This window comes from Gossypium hirsutum, chromosome D13 (assembly GCF_007990345.1).
Source record: "Gossypium hirsutum isolate 1008001.06 chromosome D13, Gossypium_hirsutum_v2.1, whole genome shotgun sequence".
In the NCBI taxonomy this organism is placed as follows: domain Eukaryota; kingdom Viridiplantae; phylum Streptophyta; class Magnoliopsida; order Malvales; family Malvaceae; genus Gossypium; species Gossypium hirsutum.
In genome coordinates, this window is record NC_053449.1 from 24,546,256 (window position 1) to 24,552,425 (window position 6,170).

At 31.3% G+C, this 6,170-nt stretch overlaps 1 long non-coding RNA gene across 1 annotated transcript; it reads left to right on the forward strand.

Annotated features, from left to right (window-relative positions):
• The first annotated feature begins 703 nt into the window (after positions 1–703).
• On the forward strand, positions 704–1,978 carry LOC107918398 (uncharacterized). The gene is made up of 2 exons (XR_001690089.2): positions 704–1,281; positions 1,572–1,978. It is a non-coding gene; the product is annotated as an uncharacterized lncRNA (long non-coding RNA).
• The last annotated feature ends 4,192 nt before the right edge of the window (positions 1,979–6,170 follow it).

The following is a 6,170-nucleotide window of genomic DNA, read 5'->3' on the forward strand; positions in this document are numbered from 1 at the left end:
TAAAGAATTTTTTTTTTAAAATGTCTTAAAGAAAGGGGATACTTGATGATATAAATTCATCGAGAAGAATTGAGGCCCAGTAAGTTAGGGCACAATTCTCTCGAGAATTATTTAACACCAAGCCTCTTTTTTAAACTTTTGAAATGAAACGATTATAATATTTTAACGAAATGAAATTTTTACAACCAATATAATTAAATAACAACATGTAATGCAAAATATAAATAACAATTTAAACTTAAACTAGAAACAATTAAACAAATAATAGGCAAATACTAACATTGACCTTAATCATATTATACAAACATCCATATTAATAATTTGACAACCCGCCAAAACGAATAAAATAAATAAGGTTTAAGAAATACAACAATTATGTATAAAAAATTATGTGAATAAAAGGTTAATTTGAAGTTAACGATATACCCTATGTACATATATACTAAAATAGTCTAATTTAAATTATATGTATTTTTAAATAATATTGATACATTTAAAACATATTGATAACAATTAAAAAATATATTATTATTATATTTTTAAAAAAAAATAGAATTTGTGCTAATAATAAATTTGAAAACAATATCTATTAAAATAATATTAAAAATTAATTTATTTAAAAAACTTTTTAAATCAAAATTAACATAAAAGGCATTTTTTGACATTGAAAATAATAATCAACAATTTTTTTTTAAATCGAAGCTTAGATAAAATTAAAACAATAATGAAACTCGTTTATAAAAGTAGGATTAATTATAATTAAAGACATTTTGAGTAAAAAAATCTAAATTTGTATCAAATCGAAATCCGTTTTAACCTTAGAGGACTAAACCAACAATTAAACGCAAGCATTATAAACAATAACAATCAACCGCAGAACGGTACAGTATCTAGTCGGATCTGAATGGAAACAAAATTAAATGAGCCGTACAAATTACAATTAAAATAAAAAACAAAAAGTAATCTTAGTAAACACACAGGGACCTATTTAGCAAATAAACCATTCGACCCATATTGTGCGGATCCTTCGCGGATCGGGTCACCGTTCGGGTCGAGTCTCCAAAACGATGCCGTTTCAGTGCCATTACATTGACTCTGAACGGCGTCGTTTTAATTCCTGCACTTAAAAACTAAATAAATCCTAAAACCTAGAGTTTACATTAGCAGAACCTAAACAAAAAGAAAGGCTCGTCGCCGCTCTGGGGATTCATTGCCTCCAAAGACTCTCAATCTTCGCCCCAACTCCGATGGCTGTGGAGTGAGCAAAAATCCGGCCCTCAGGTATGCCCCTCTTCCCTTTTGTTTCCCCTTTTCTCCTTTAACAGATGACTAATGTATGTAAAAACAAAAAGAAAGAAGGAAAACGATCTGCGAAAAAGAAAAGATAACCGAAAATCACCTTTTGGAACTTTTTTTGATTTCTGTATTCCGAAAAATGTGTGTCCCTCCATTTACAGTGTTCGAATGGCTTCTTTAAAGCCCCATTTATAGAAAATAAAAAAAAATCAAATAAAAAAATGCTATTGTTTTTCTATTTGTTGCTGCTTCCGTGTGTTCGCATGTATTTGCAGGCATCACGCGTGTGAGGAGTGGCTCGAAGGGGAGCCCGTGCGTGGCAGCGGCGGCTGAAGGGTTCCAGAAACCCTAGTGATTTCTGGAATACTTTTTCAAAATGGGCTAATTGGGCTGAATCGGATTTTGGGTTAGGTGTCGGGCCACTGTAACTGGGCCAATCAGATTTAGTGTTCGGTCATGGGCATTTGGGCTAATTGGGTTTGGGTAGTGGATTTGGGCTAATTAGGCCTGCTGTAAAAAATGGACTGTATTATTATTTTTGAGACTTTAATTTTTAATTTTTAATTTTGGTTTACTTATTACGGGCCCGGGCAAAAATAGGCTATTACAACCTTGATTTTTATGTTTTTGTTTTGATTTCATAATAACAAGTCCCACTACAAAGAAAGATGTTACATGTCTATTTGAACAGACTTTTTCTTGTTCAAAGATTTATCATTATCTAATAGCAATTTAGAAAAGCACTGTATCAGTGTCAATGGTCTAATTCTGATTTTAATATCTTTATTATGCTAATTCTTTTATTTCTCCGATTTATAATATTATAAGTAGAACTAGATCGATAATACCGTTAATTGATGTTGTTAAATTGATGGTGCGATTATTCTTTTAAAATCTCAAGTATTTAGTTGAGATATAAATTTATTATTGGTTGAATATGATTGATGAATTTTCATGTTACTTTTAATTATGTAATCGAATAACAATAAAAAAATCACTTACCACTTTAACAATAACAATTTCCCATATTATCAATTTTAATCTACTAATAATACAATAAAAAAATTATATCTCAACTTTTAGCTAAAACCATAATTACATCTCAAATCAATTCATTTTGGGTGCGCATATAAGGGCAAATAACCAAAAAAGGCCACTTTTTTTCAAAATTTACCGAAATGGGCCGGTTTTTTAATTATTTACCGGAATGGGCCATTTTTCGTGAAATCGCGTCCACGTCAGCGCGATGTCAGGGTACGCGCAGGAAATCGCGTCCACGTCAGCGCGATTTGTTGACGTGGAAGGAAATCGCGCCCTCTAGGACGCGATTTGCTGACGTGGCATGAACAGTGTGTTTTTAGCTTGGAAAACTTTGAAAGGCCATAACTTTTGGCTCGGTTGTCCGATTGAGATAAATTTTTTTTTGATTTCGAATAAATTTTTGAGATCTACGCGCTGGAAAATTGCTTAGAGATGAATAGGGACTAATTTGTAAAGTATAATTTGTTAGTTACGAGTATAGGTACTAAAGTGTAATTATTTCAAAATTAGCACGAAATTTTTGTATTTAAGAATATTTGAATGTTATGGAAGGATGAAATTGAAATTGAATTGAAAAAAGAAGCTTAGAGTTGAAAATATGACTATTTAGGTTTTAGGGACTAAATTGAATAAAATGGAAAATTTTAGGGAACTTCTCAAAAGTGGAATGAGCTGACTTATACCTATAACAGGATGATATAAGACAATTCTGTAAAAAAAGATCCGGTGTTTACTTCAAATAAATGAGGAAAATAACGATTTGAAATGTTTCAAAATTCAATTTTAAACCGAAAAAATCAAAATTTAGGGGCAAAAAAGGATCTTTTTCGACGAAAAATTTGGAAAACTGCCTTGAACAGTTTGCCAGCGCGTAGATCTCGAAAATTTATTCGAAATCAAAAAAAATTCGTCTCAATCGGACAACCGAGCCAAAAGTTATGGCCTTTCAAAGTTTTCCAAGCTAAAAGCACACTGTTCATGCCATGTCAGCAAATCGCGTCCTAGAGGGAGCGATTTCCTTCCACGTCAGCAAATCGCGCTGACGTGGACGCGATTTCCTGTGCGTACCCTGACATCGCGCTGACGTGGACGCGATTTCGCGGAAAATGGCCCATTCCGGTAAATAATTAAAAAAACCGGCCCATTTCGGTAAATTTTGAAAAAACCGGCCTTTTTTGGTTATTTGTCCCGGATATAATTTTTATAATATTAAAGTAAATCATAATTTGGAATAGAAACACGTATACATTTTATTTTTAGAACGAGAATTAAGTTTAAACTTAAAAATAATATTATGAGCAGAAGAAACTACAAAACTGTAAAAGAGTTTATGTTTATAGATGATAAAACAATATTTAAAAAAAGGGTAAACTACCAAAATAGTCACTTTTGTTTGCCTTAGGTTACATTTTAGTCGCTTATGTTTAAAATGTTACGTTTTAGTCACTTACGTTATCGTGTTGTAACATTTTAGTCACCGAGTCGTTAATTGTCGACAATGGTGTAACGGTAAGTTGATGTGGCACGTTAAATCATCATTTCAAACGAAATCTTTAGGTTAAATTTTACAATTGGTCCCTATATTTTTTCATTTTCAACAATTTAAAAATTTTCTTTTATGTTCTTCCAACTTTTTTTTCCATTCTCTTATGCTTCTCCCTCTATTTTCCTCCCTTCTTCATTTCTTTTAACATAGTTTTTCTATGCTTTCCATTTGTAACTAGTCCACAAGCTCGCCTCACTCAAAAAAATTAAATTGTTCAAAAAAATAAAACATAAAATAACTACGTTGAAAGAAATGGAGAAGGGAGGAAAACAAAGGGAGAAACATAAGAGAATGGAAAAGAAAGAAAGTTAAAAAAACATAAAAGAAAAAATTAAATTGCTCCAAACGAAAAAATATGAGGACCGATTGTATAAATTAACCTAGAATTTTTCTTTGAAATGATGATTTAACGTGCCACATCAGTTTACTGTTACACCGTTAACAAAAACTAACGGCTCAGTGACTAAAATGTTACAATGTGATAACATAAGTGACTAAAACGTAACATTTCAAACATAAGTGACTAAAATGTAACCTGTGCCAAACAAAAGTGACTATTTTAGTAGTTTACCTTTAAAAAAATTATGAATGAATTATTGGGGTTTAGAGGCTGCTTAAAGCATGGATGGGAATGGGAGGTGGCCCTGGCAACACTGATTAAGCCAAATTGGTGGTGATTGGTTGGCTGTTGGTTTATGATTTATGATGGAGCAGAATCTGTCTAATCACTCAAAGATTGAAATAATTTGGTTGGTAATGTAAATGTGAGTTGAAAGATGAGCTTTTATTATGCATTGGGCCCAATAACCAGGTAAGTTTTGAAGGGATAATGTTGCACTTTTTACTTGACTAGCATGCTAAGTGGACCCACCATGCCCATTCTCACAAACCCCACTCATTCTTTTCAAGGACTCTCACAATAGCTACTGACTTCAAAACTTGGTTACCAATTATATTATGTATTATTGATTCATTTTGGTCTACTTTTTATACTTTCATGATATTTTTTTATATATGTTTGAAGTGTTAAAATACAAGGTAAAACCTGAATTTACACATTTATTGTGTAAGTACAAGACTTTTAGTGTTTCAGATTTTTTATTTGAAAATATCTCTATAAATTTATCTTAAAAAGAGAAAGTAAATAATTTCTTATATTTTAAAATTTGCTTTTTATTTAGCGTTTAATTTTTATTTTTTATTTTTGGTTTTAGGGCGGCAGCTCATTTTCCCTTTAGCCTTAATTTTAAGTTTTCATTCTATATATAAACCAAAAAAAAAAAAAATTCTTAGAAGGAGGGGAACGTTAGCCGCCAGTTGTTAATGTTTTAAGTTTTTTATCAATAGAATTTCATTGTTATGAGTAGCAATTTGAAATCATGTTAAGACACTTTTCATCTTGGTATTTGTTGATTCTCTAATTTATAAAAAAGATAGGATTTTGATACTTTGGAGCAATATTTTGTTGGTAAACTAATTCAAGTTTTATTTTATCGAAGAATAAATTGACTTGGTTCAATTGAGAGCAGTCGAGTGACATTAAGGGAACCAGTGATCTAATTTAACAGCTCGTGCAATTGAATTTATTAACTGGAGTTGGGTTCTTCTCGACTATTGAAAATTTAAAATATGAGAGTTGAGCTTAGATTGTTCATTTCGCAAGAGTTAATCATCGAGTTGTTATTGTGGTTAATTGGCAAGAGTTATGTGGTGAAGATTCAATTTGTTGTATAATAATTTTAGTTTTGTGTATTTACATGTCTCTTTTAATATAAATTAATTGTACAATAATTAATAGTTAATTTTCTAAAACTCCCATCTTTAATTGACACAACTAAAATTATTAATTATCCTCACCAGATACATGTAAAATTTAAGAAACCAAAATAAATTCAAAGATATTAAAAGCAAGGACTAAATAAAAATTATGAATTAAGATTAGAATTAAAATAAAGTTTAAAAGTGAAGGACTTAGCTAGCAAATATCCCAAATTAGAATAGCTGCTTCCCCCTATTGTTTTAATTTAGTAAAAAAGAGGTTTGATTGAGGAGCCGCGGTGGCATTTACAAGTGGCAACGCAATAGAGCATGAGATTGTAGGGTGCAGTGTTGGGTGATAAATTTTGGGCAATTTCTTAGAAAAAATTCTTTTTTTTCAAAATTTATTGAAATGGGCCGATTTTTTGATTATTTACCGGAATGGTCTATTTTCCGGGAAATCGCGCCCACGTAAGCGCGATGTCAGGGTAAATGGTAGAAGGTCGCGTCCACGTCAGCGCGACTTGCT